At 41.8% G+C, this 12,564-nt stretch overlaps 1 protein-coding gene across 5 annotated transcripts in view; it reads left to right on the forward strand.

Moving 5' to 3' along the window:
- ripor2 (RHO family interacting cell polarization regulator 2) overlaps positions 1-12,564 on the forward strand; it is a 95,923-nt gene that overhangs the window by 37,661 nt on the left and 45,698 nt on the right. Inside the window, exons 1-2 of one of the 5 annotated variants that reach the window (XM_055018036.1) lie at positions 840-1,119; positions 1,352-1,423. The exons of 3 other annotated variants lie outside the window; for them this stretch is intronic. The gene's annotated coding sequence lies outside the window, so the exon portion shown is untranslated. Of the gene's footprint in view, positions 1-839; positions 1,120-1,351; positions 1,424-12,564 lie in introns of those variants that run through there. One more of the 5 variants, XM_055018035.1, reaches the window with a different exon arrangement.

Here is a 12,564-nt window from a genome sequence, read left to right on the forward strand (position 1 = left end):
TGTATGTCCTTGTAGAAGTACATGCACATGAAAGCTATAGAATCACAGGAGTGCCATAAAAAAAGATAAATCTGTTTAAAAAAGGAAATAAATATGTAAATATAAAGAGGAATAAATGAAAGCGTTAATTAAAAATAAATCTGTTAAAAAATAAGGAAATAAATGTGTAAATATAGAGAGGAATATATAAAAAAAAAGGTCCATCAAACAAAAGCATTTATTTTTTGAATTGATTTTTTAAAATTTATTCTTTTATTTATCCCTCGTTGTAGTTACACATTTACCTCCTTATTTTTTAACCATTTTTTATTTATTCTTTTTTTTAATCCTTTTTGTATTTGCACATTTACTTCCTTATTTTTTGACAGATTTATTTTTTTAATTTATTCTTTTATTTATTCCTCTATATATGTGCACATTTATTTCCTTATTTTGTTAACATATTTATTTTTTATTATGGTACTCCTGTGATTCCACAGAGCATCAACGGCAGTAATTTCACTTATTACACATTTAAAACCCTAATAAAGCTAATCGACTGTGATTTATTATTGCAGACAGACACGCACAAAGAGCAGCAGACAGGACACACTCCAAGCTTGATTAACGCTCTCAGGGCGCGCACACGTACCCCGACATGCACCCGCACCCCCCCACCACAGGTCTGGGGGTGGGGGGGGGGGGGGGTGGGGGGGTGTCACTCTTCTTCTTCTCCTTCTTAATGCATCCATGGTTGGAGTACATAACAGCCCGACCCCGCCCTCCCCGTGACATCCTCCGCCTGTGATTGGCCGCCGCCGTTCAGGAGGAGCGCAGGGAACACAAACCGGAATGTGTGAGTGGGTTCAGTGTTTGCTCTGGACGGCGCTGCGACGGCTGTTTATCACGGAACAAAACGTCGAATCATCCGTCGCCTCATCCTGGCGGCCGGTTCACAATCTCCTACCAGGAGCTGAGATTTAAATAGATTTTTTTTTTATTATCGCGAAATCTGTGCGCCACGACGCGATACAAAAAGCACTTTTCCTTTTATTTTTTGGTTTTACGCATGGATGGAGGGGCGCAGGTAGACGGGCACAGACGCCGCTGAGGAGCCGCTCTTTGGGAAGTTTTGCAGAGGTGAGTTGAAGCAATCGGAGGCTTAAATGGGGGATTAGAGCTGCGTGGAGATCTCGGGGAAACTCCTCTCTCCTGTCTTGGGGGGGAAAGGATCGCTCTCCGGGGCACTGGGTTAGTGGATCACAGCGGTGCGTGAACTGATCTCACCAAGGATGCAGCTCAGTGGAGGGGGGAAAAAAAACTCACATGAGCCAGTTATAAGTTCATCTTTTATGTGATTTTCGTCTTGCAGCAACCAAAACATTGAGAGAAATGAGTGTTTTCAACCGCCTACTTGTGTCCTCCTTCTGACAGATGATGTGCTGTGAGTAATGTCTGGCATTTTCTGTTCCCTGGTGACACATAAGTTGAAATTGAGGGAGATTTTTCCCTATTAAGCTTCTTTTACTGAGATTCTGTGTGTATTTGAAGTGCAGGTGAGACGTGAGAATCAGGGAAGAGGTGTTAAAAAAAGCCTTTCCAGGTTTGTTGAGGGTCAAAGAGCATCTATTGTGCACTGAACCACCCACAGTGGATCTGCCAGCTGAAGCAGAGCAGATAAACACAGCAGCAGCAGCAGCAGCAGCATTGTGTGTGAAGTGAGCAGCCCTGACTGTTCAGATATTTCCAGTTGTTAGCAGTTTTTCTACCTGCCAGATGGTCTTCAAATCTCTTCTCTCCTGAACCCTTTTCTGCACCTAGAGAGGAGTGTGATTTCCTTGATATTTGAAAAAAATAAATCATTTTTAATGGCCTGCCAACTGAGCTGACGTTATCTTTTCAGCTGCAGTTGATCAAAGATTTATCAGACAATCACACAAAAGTCTTCAATTCTCAGCTGCCTCCAACATGCATGAAAAATAAAAACAACACAACAGGAAAGTGTTTGCAGCGAGGCTTGTTTCCCCCTTGACTGCTCATGCTGTTTCTGAGGGAAAAGGCTTTTTTTTTTTCCTCTCTAAATGCTCTTTCAGTGCAGCGCCGGGCTGACTTTGATATGGTTAAGTGGAAGAGCTTTGCTTCGCTGCCAGGCTGTTTGGGCCACGGTTAAGCCGTTTGAAGGGAGGCTGGAGACGAGGGGTCGGCCTGTTTGTGCCAAGCCGAGTCGGGCTGCAGGGATGCAAAGACCAGCGTCTGTTCCCAGACTCTCCCTCACCTTCCCTCCACTTCGCCACAGCCGGCTTTTCATTCCCTGCATCTGCTCCCTCGGCCCTCCTTTCTTTTCACTTTCTCCGTCTCACACATGCAGACGCCAGTGCACGCACACATGCACTCCTTTCCTTTTCATTCTCTCCAAAGGCTCATTAAAGGAATTATGAGTGTGCGGTTTGGAGGAAATTGAGACGCTCTGTCATTTTGCTGGGTTTTCCCCCCCTAACTACTAAAACACAACCCTGCAGTGTTGATGTGAACAGAGCGAATGCCACCGGGATGTTTGTCATAGATTAGACAGTGATTTACATTATCTGCTAAGTCTTTTTCTTATTAATCATTTTGTCTACAGTTTCCTCAGAGGTCTCGAAGTTCAAAATTCACAGTTTAGTATCAGGTTATTGCATGAAAAATCAATCAGTGCCTCCCACCTGATCCCCTCAGGATCAGCTGATTTTCTTTCTACACTAACTTTTTTTTATATCCGATAAAGCCATGCAAAATTCTGTCTTCGCATTTTGAATATTTTCAGATTTACAGACCCTTGAAGTACCTTGGAGTGGGTTGAAATTTTGCACTTTTTAATTTGCAGCACTTTTCCATCACTTTGAGCCCTCATAAATTTATAATTACAGGATATAGATACATGGAGTTTTCATGGATGAACTACACACTTCTGATGCATATGGAATCATGCACAGAAGATGAGCCTGGTATCAAAATAAGACCTTTCATTTGCTGATGACCTGTTCTGACCGTGCATCTTTCTTACATGTCAATGCGACCTTTCAAAGTTCACCCAAAATGCACTTTTTAAAACTAGTTTTACACACATGCAGGTGGGCAATGCTTACATTTATTACTCAGTGTCACAGACAGTAAACAGTGCAGTTTTTGCTGTTGAAACTAGGATCTACCTCATGATGTTGAGGCTCAAAGTGGGTTCATAAAAAATCGTCATGAACAAAAATGAGATTTTGGCTTCAGATTGTAAAACCTGGAATGGATGTATATCAGAGATGGTTGCAGTTTTTAAACAGAGCTCAAACGTGTTTTTCATTCCTGAAAATGTCATGTATCCTTTTCCTGTACTTATGAAGTTACGAGGGCTCAAAAACGCTGTAAAAAGTAACCCTTGAACTACTTCAAGGGGCTGTAACTTGTAAAATATTTATAGTATGAAGGTAAAATTTTGCACAGCATCATTAAATATAATAAAGTTATTACTCATATAAGAGGAAAGCAGTGAAATTTTACATTTGAGAATGTGTAACTGAAAAAGTTTGTAGTTTTTTGATTGAAAAAACTTCACTAACATAAATATTTCTAGTTTGTATTGATTATCATCAATATCCCAGTCATTTCAGGCATATAATTTTCCACAGAGCAGCGTACGATCTGCCTACTTCATATCAAATCTTCATCATCAGCTCAAAACTCTGGTGACACCGGTGGCAGGTGTGCAAATTTACATTTTAGCAAACCTTGAGGCTTGTCATGTCAGGGCTTGTCAAGTCTTCAAACCATTCTCTGGAGCAGAACAGACACATAGTTTGAAGGAAATATCTGTCACAGATTTTCATCACCTTATCTTTGTCGCCTTGTTTGGAAGTTATTATTAAACTTCCAGCGCATGAGTCACAGATATTTACATCAATGTTGTGGTAGAAGATAAAGAAAAACAGCTTCCCTCTTTAGACGCTGGACCAAGAAAGTTTATGAGTTTTCCTTTTATCGACTTATCAGTTATTATTTCATCATGTGGTGTCTGGCACGATAAATTCAATAGAAGCATATTCTGAAGGCTGTGTAAATACCAAACCAGAAATCTGACCTGAACGTTCTTTGTGCGAGCAGCTATGATAAGTATTTTAGCGCTTTAAAGTCTATTGACGTCTCACACATGGAGCACTTGACCTTTTCCTTTCCATGAACACCCACTTGCACTTCTCGGGGATTTGCCTGTCTGTGTGTGTGTGTGTGTGTGTGTGTGTGTGTGTGTGTGTGTGTGTGTGTGTTCGCTGCATGCACGTACATATGTCTTTCCATCTGCAAGCATATGTGTGGTTTTTTTGGGGAGAAACGGGGGCCTTGCATTCTTACAGGAGGAGTGCCTCCATAAAGTTTTCACAGCTGATAGTTATTTCTTTAGGAGTGGAGGCTGCAGAAAGTTTAAAGCGGTCCGCCGGGACGTGGAGAGAAATGATTACAGTCGGAGGCTTTTCATGGCTCTGAATGCATCTACGAGAGTTTACAACGTTAAAGACGACTTCAATGATAAAGTCAAATCTGAGTTTCCAGATTTCCAAATTTAACTCGACCCTGAGTCTGCGTCTGCTTCGATGGGACTCCATAACTTGCAAGAGGTTGATCTCGTTCTGCTTCTTTGATGCAACTTTAACGCTCCCTGCGGGGAAATTGGGTCATTGTGCTCACTGATATAGGAGACAGTTGTTTTGATTTGTCTGTCACTGTGCATACAAACTGGGAGTATTTTAGAATCTGAGCTGCCTTGTAGAAAGTCTGTGCGATGTTCTTCATCACTTACAGAGTTAATAGTGACAAGGTCCCATTTAGGCGGTGGTTTAAAGACACCAGAGTCAGATAAAGCTGCCGCCCTGCCAGCTCTGAGTCAGAGGTTATCTGGTCTGGATATGAGGGTCTGGCCCCTGCTCGCCTGTCCCGACGTGTTCAACCCTACAATCTCTGCTTCCTCAGCAGGGGGGTGGTGGGAGGTATTTTATGTTTGTGGGGAATTTCTGGTGTCAAGAAGGTGAGTTGTAGGCTGTTGCTCTGGGGTTAAGTGGTATGTGGAGGGAGGGCCGGAGTCGGGGAGCTGGGACAGACAACTGGAAAGAATGAGGAGTGGTGGGAGATTATATCCTTGGGGTGGGACCTTCAAGTCGGAGAGGCGAACACTTTTAGCCTGACTAGCAGAATGGTTCTAATAGATGACAGTATTGGTCAGTCAGTTGGGACATCCATCTCAACTGGTGGATAGATTCTGTGCAGACATTTGTGTTGCATCAGGTTGACTACAATTTTAGTGCAATACTCAACCATTGTTGGATGAAATGCATCAAAAATTACCCCATCGTAGTGAATTGTAATCATTGATATTAACCCTTTACTTTACATCTAGTGCTGTTACCAGTCATTAAAGTCTCACTTTGTTCGCATGCTAACACTTAAGCCTCTGAACAGCAGTGTCTGGGTATTTTTTGCTCCAGCCACGTTTTTTTCCCCCCCACTGTGGGCTCGTTTGTCACTAGAGTATGAAGTCCTACACCTCTATGGAAACAGCACAACGATGGCTAGAAGTAGAGAGAACTCAATGATGTGTTTTGTGAAGTGTAACAAAATTAGAATGCCATAAATCATTAAAAAACGTGGGAAAAGCTTTTTTTTTTGATAAAACTGAACACCTACCTCCACACAGCCTGCAGTTCAACTGAAAAGTTGCAAATTTTTTGTCTTGTTACTGTAGGTTGCAGCTGGATCACAAGTGGCTTCATGGTTGCACAGAGGACTGTGGAATTTTTGTTATATTTTGCAGAATTAGTTTAGTGTAGACAGTAAAAAGTAAGTGATTTTAATGAAATATCAATTTTCATCTTTTTCCTCATGGAGCTACAACTTACACGAGTGCCTCATGGAAAGTTTAAAGTTGAAAGTCTTTGTGTTTATGCAAATTTGGACATTTGTGCCTTTCAAACCAACTTTTTGGGGTTCAGAGGGTTAAACTGAACAAAAGTTTAAGTTAAAAAAATTATAGACACTAGTCAGCATGTAGAGATTGTTAGCAGGAGCCAAACCCATAAATCAGCACCCAACCTAATAGATAAAATATTATCTTTGTGCTAAATATTAGCTTGCAGATATATTGATATTGCAGGTATCAATCACGCTGTAATTGTCAGTGTCATCAAGTTTCCATGCTGAGCCCGCAGCCTCACAGAGCTGCTGCTGTAGACGCTTCATCTTGCTGTTCGAGGTGAGATGAAGCCAGGAGTTGAGAGGTAATATGAAAGGATAGAAAAGTCCGTCTTGTTCGTGCTCAGCTACCCTCACATGCTCTCTGCTTTTCCTTGTTTGTCAAAGAGATGGAGTGAAACGAAAGCATGGGTCAGGACAGCGCTGCTTGAACACAGTCCCTGGTTCCGACTGTTACTGGGAGAGAGGTTGCAGAAGTTGCTGCCAGTTATATCACATGGAAGTCACCACACTGAGATACAAACACATGGTTGTGCAGAGTGGAAGCATGCGCCCGTCTTTGAGTGTTTTTTTTTTTTTGTCTCGTGACCGCATGAGTAAGAAGCAGCGATGTATGAATAACAATAACCGGAACAATTATGTGCTGCTAATGGACTAATGAGTGCCCGGCTCAGAGCGTTGGCTGCTCTCCCACATGGGTTTTCCATCTTTATTATTTTATTTTTTCATCACTTTCCCTCCCTCCCCCCTCTGGTTCTCCCTCCACTCCCTTTCCATCTGTCTCCCTCCTCCTCCTCCTACTTTCCCTCCATAGATACAGACGAGGAATTTATGGAAGGGAGTGTGAACCTATCCTCACCCTTCCTCCCGTTGTCTCTGAGCAGATCAGCTTCGCTGGTCTCTCTGGTGGTGGAGGTGTTCCCCGTTAATTCCCCCCCTCAGCCCCCCACCAAGAGGCGACACACATGCACCAAATGCCCCACGCTAGACGTCAGTGGCGACACTCGATGCTTGCTGAACACCTCTGTTCCGGAGCAGCTGGGAGTTGTAGCGGCATTATGATCGCCATAAGCGTTTTATGCCCCTAAGCTGATAATCCGTCTGTTTTGGTATTTGGTGCGTTCTCTGTGCAGCGTCCAGCAGCTGGAAGAGACACCATTTGGTTCTGTGTGTCTGCTTCTTTGTTTTGATGGCAGCACACAGATAACAGATTGGTGACACATCCGGTGCCAGCAGCCCTGACAGTTTCCCTCCGAGTGACTGGTAATAAGTTGTACATGTGCTGTCAACGTTTCTGCACCGCTGCGACGGATCCCAACAACCGGCGCTGCGCTTGTCTTTCCTGCCTCTCTCTGCTTGTTTGTGCATCATGTCTGTTGTCTCTACTTGTGCAGATTTTGTTTTACGCTCAGAATGTGACGTGCAGCGCTGCCATCAAAACTTTGTCCCAGACATCTGTGCAACTTCTTCAGAGGAGAGCTGTTTGCACCTGTGCGATCGGTTTCTTCTGTCATAAAATCTGTGGTTTTTTCCTTTGTAAAGCACCGGGAAGTGGGTGTTCCCATTACCCAGCTGCCTCGGGGTGGCCGTGACACACAGCTGTGTGATGGCAGATGAATTGAGGAGGAGGAGGAGGGGAGTAATGATACCGCTGCTTCATCCTGAGGAGGGGATGTTGTGAGGGTGACTGTTCACTCTTTGAAGTGTGCTGCTCATCCAAAATGTGTCCTGAAAGGTCAGAGCCGCTCTGTGTGGCCCGTGATGATGATTTGGTGCCTTCGTTACCCAGAAATGTCACTGTTGTAGCTGGACGGGAATCTAGTTATTGCTGAAATGCTGAGCTGATCAAAATTAGTCTTCCTGCATTTTGGAAATACAGTTGTATTTTTTAAAAGGGTGCTGAACCACTACTGAGTTTTTAGTGGAGTGTTTGAATGACAGACATTTAGCATGGGAACAGTAGGATCTCACATATTTGTAGCATGACACGTACCTACGAAAGCCTGGTTTTTAGACATTGCTAACATGGCATATGATGTTTTTTTATATGCTGGAGTGAAATAAGCTGATTACGCCATTGCTGAGCATTTCCACCTAGAAACTGCAGTCTACCAATTTCTCAAAAACACAAACTCAGACTTCCAGATTTTCATTAGAAAGAAACCCAAGGAACCGGTCAACTTGCAGGACAGGCTGTCTGTATCGTTCTTCTTCTTCTTCAGAGGTGCAGAGTTGTAGGTGAGCTGGTGTGCTCGAGCTACAGCGAGTGGTAGAATAGTAGGTGAGACTTTATTGACAGGTGTAGAGTTCAATTTTAAGGCAGGAAGGGGTTGTTTTCATGTCAAAAAAAAGTCTGAATATGTGTCTCAGACACATAAATTAGTGTTTTGGGTTAAATTGACAACTGGAGAGGGACTAGTTGTAAATAAAAACCCTTTGCAAATAGAACAGACTAAAATGGAAATGTTTCCAAGGTGGACTATAAAGTGAAAGACATGCTCATTGTGTTGAATTATGAAGTAGTAGTAGTAGACTATGATCAGTAGTGTTGGATGTTAGATTCTCAAAATATTCAAAGAACAAACAGACAGAAAGAGATTCCTTCATTTATCAGTGAGATTAAACTACCCAAGAGCCTCTCCTCCAACAGTTCAGTCATCATACTGATATATTATTGCAGCTCCAAGTGTTTGATGCATAGTTTTGTTACTGTTACTTATTGAAAAGATGGAGCAACAACTTTTACTACTATTATTATTAATCCTGCAGAAATAATAAAAAGTGAATAATGATTGAGTTTTAGTGCCTGTTAAATGATAACCATCAGTGTTTATAGAACAATAACCAGCAGTGTGTTTTATTCAATTCATTCATGAATACAGACACATGTAGAAATATGATTGACTTCTTGTGTTTTTCATCTTTTTATGCATGATTTATAGTTTCCAGTTGGCTTAATGTTTGTGTTTTGGGGTTGTGGGAGGAAACCAGAGCTTCCTGGGGAGAACACAGACCTCCATACAGAAAGGCCCGAGGTAATGAAGGTGGAGGTGTTTCTGTGAGGCTGCGTTTTTAAGAACCGAACCACTGTGCTGCCCTGAAAGGAAGAGGGGAGTTGGGGGATGTGAGGGCGAAGAAAGGGGGCGATGTTGATAGAATAAAGGTTAGAGTGATAATACGGGGAGAGTGGGGGTGGGCGCTGTAGGGGGAGGATGGGGGATGAGGGTGAAAGATGAAGGATGGGCGAGTGGGGGAGCGATGGAGATTGATTAAGGGCAGAGGAATAATACAGACGAGGTTGAGAGATGAGGGTGGAGGAGGAAGAGAAAGGGGGAGGAAGAGGGAGCAGCTTCCTCTACCTCCCTGTTACTGTCACACTTTCTACTGTGGAGCCAGATACTCCTGTTTTTCTCCACCTTCTCCTTCTTTGGTTTCTCCTCATTCTCCACATCTTCCTCCTCCTCCTCCCCTTCTTCCTTTTTTCACCTCCTTCAACTCTTTGCCTCCTCACCTTCCTTCTCCTTCGTATTTCCTTCCTTCTTGTCCATGTTCTCCTACTTTGGTTCTTTCATTGTCTCCATTTTTCCTTTACATCTTTCAGTGTCTTCTTCTCTTTATCTTGCTCTTTCTTTTTCTCCTCCAGCATCTTCTCCTCCTCAATCTCCTTTATCAGGTCCTCCACAGTGCATCGTTTTGTTGTTTGCAGCCTCGTTTCTCTGAAGCAGTGATCCTTGCAGAGAGCCTCTCCTTGTCCTGTTAGAGTTGCAGGATTTTAGCTTCTCCTTCAGCTTGTTTATCTCCTCCTGGTTGAACTTGTTCTGTGCTTCTAAACAGTTCTCGTCCTTAAGCTGGTTGCAATTTTTTTTTCTCTTTTTCTTCCTCCAGCACTTTGTCCAACTTATTTCACTCCTGCAGGTCATTCAACTTGTCGATTTTCGGTTTACAGTCATGAAGTTTGTGGAAAAACGTTGACCTTTTTGACATCTTTCCGCTACTTTCATCCTTCAGATTAACAGAAAGAAGACATCCAAAACACATTAATGTCGTAATTTTACTAAAGTTTGTCTATTTGCATCTGTGGATTTCAGTAAGAATACATATCTGGCTTTTTTTTCCTCGTACTCTGAGCCTTTGGAGTGTTTTTACAGAGTAGTTTGTTCATACAGCAGCGTTTTATTCATAACTATATGGAGAATTTAGTTTTTTCAGTGATCAGAACTGACATCTAAGATACCCTCCATAACAAACTTTGACTCTTATATGTCAGCAATTTTGAGGGCTGTATGCAAAGTTCAGATTTCTGTTTTGTAAATTAATGCAAATTCGGACATTTTTAGATAATTACTATCCAAAAACTAATTGCCTTATTGCATGTAATCAAGTAAGGAAATTTCATGGTCATATAAGTTGAAAAATAATCCGCCTATTCACCGAGAGTGGCTCACCTTAAGTCGATTTAATATACAGTATTTGGCAAACATTTGTATCTTCCAGCGTCTCTAATAAAAGTGTTTAGAGCTTTTCACTGCGTTTTCCAAATCTCTTTGGGTTTTGTAACAACTGGTGGAAAACACCTTCAGGCTCTGGAAACTTGTGATGATCATTTGGAACTGAAGAAAAAAAGATTGATGGGTATGAAAAATCATTGTTACTTTGCAGCACCGCAGGAAGGCCCAGCATCGAAATGCCACATCACAATAGTAGATTTTGGAAGATTTACTTTAATAAAACAGAGCGTTTAGAGAGTGTAGAGCCGGCAATGAGAGCGCTATTCTAGATGGAAATGTCTAGGATATGATCTGAAGTGATAAATTACACTTGATGTTATTCAGCTGCACATTCCTACTATCATTAATAGCAGCACATGTATGAAAAAAATAAAAGAGAGTGTATTCAGGTGAAAGACAGGGATCACTGCCAGTATTTAAGTGGCGCTTGACCCTTTTTTGCGTGTCACTCTCATCGTCCCTGTCTGTCCAATTTATGCTGACACACTGTGAAAAAAACAGCAATAATCAGGGCAGTAGTCCATAGAGGAGAGGCCAGTGAGACCAGATGTGTGCCATGCAAACAGCTGTGTGTGCAGAGGTCAGGCAGGTGAATGAGTCCGTCGCTACAGTGGATGACACTGCTGCAGTCAGAGCTGATCTGCAGCATCCACAGATGTGCATTTGTTCCGTCCGTGAGCGTCTGAATCATCCTCGTTAAGGTGGTCGTCTCCCACTCGCTGCTGCATTTCTTCACATCACAAATCTCTCTTAAGCTACACCTCCTCCTAAAATTGAAATAATCAACCCTGAGCTGTAACCCTCGTGTCGTCCTGTGGGTCAAAATTGACCCATTTGAAAGTTTGAAAATGTGGGACAAAAATATTTTCACGATGAAACCTCTGATGTCCACATTTTCAACATCTTTGAGAAATTTTTGAACATTTTTGGTTGAAAAAAAGAAATGTTAAAAAAAAATGTTTCTTAAGAACATTCGCAAAAAAATCGACCAAAATCCAGCGAATTTCACTGGATTTTGGTTGATTTTTTTGCGAATGTTCTTAAAGGAAATATTAGAAGTTTTACTGATATATATGTAATCACTTTAGATGTTTTAGGATTTTTTGGAAGATTTTTACTCATTTTTTGAAAATATTTACAAGAATTTTCTTGCCAAATGTAGAGGATATATATATATAAAGCTTTTAAGGGAAACTTTTATGGAATTTTCTTCCTGAAGGTTTTGCAAATTTCCTGAAATTTGGGGATTTTTTGTGCTGAATTTTTGGATTTTTTTCAGACAAGGAAACAATATTTTTTGGTGCCCTTAAATGAGGATAACAAGAGGGTTAAAGTAGTCCGTGTGCTCAAGTCTGCCTTTTATGAAGTGTTTAATTTCCAGTGTAATGCTTCACAAGTGTTCGCGGTTGCAGAGCTTCAGAATGTCCTTCATGGCTCGTCAGTGACCCGCTCCCTGCCGAAGCTTCACTCCAAGCAGCACGACATTTTCCACAGTTAGATTAAATATGAAAGTGTGAAACCACAGTTTAGGGAGCGAGAGGAACAGTCGTCCCCTCCAGTGTATTTCGCTGTCTGAGAGAAACTCATTCCGAGGACATGTTTTTCTTGTCACGTCGTTTTCATTTCTTGCTTTTTCTTCTGCATTTGTGTATTTTTCCTTCAGTTATTGTTGTTGTGTTGTTAGATTTAGAAATGGTTTAGTCAAGGCTACAGAAGGAACGAGTACAAACAGAAATCGTGACACAGCGCTTAAAGGATAGCTGGTGAGAGACAGTTTGCATTTATGATTGTAGTAGGAATTATATATAACCAGGAAGCACGTGGTCCATAGATGTAGGGCATAGTATGTTTATTTGGCTGCTGTGGGAGAAAAAATGTGTACAATTGTAGCAGCATACTTTGCTGTTTTCTGCAGTTTTACACATTTTTGCCCTTCAAAAACTGTCTTTGTATCTGACCGTCTTGGCCTGTACTTCATAATCCTTTAGTTTTTAGAAATGTGTTTCCAAAGCACAAGTGTGGCAAAACTTTCAGCCCTATTACCTTGAATTGTGACAAACTCTGTAGCTGACCGGCTGTTTTTTCACAGTCG

The sequence above is a fragment of the Amphiprion ocellaris genome, chromosome 15, assembly GCF_022539595.1.
Source record: "Amphiprion ocellaris isolate individual 3 ecotype Okinawa chromosome 15, ASM2253959v1, whole genome shotgun sequence".
NCBI lineage: Eukaryota > Metazoa > Chordata > Actinopteri > Pomacentridae > Amphiprion > Amphiprion ocellaris.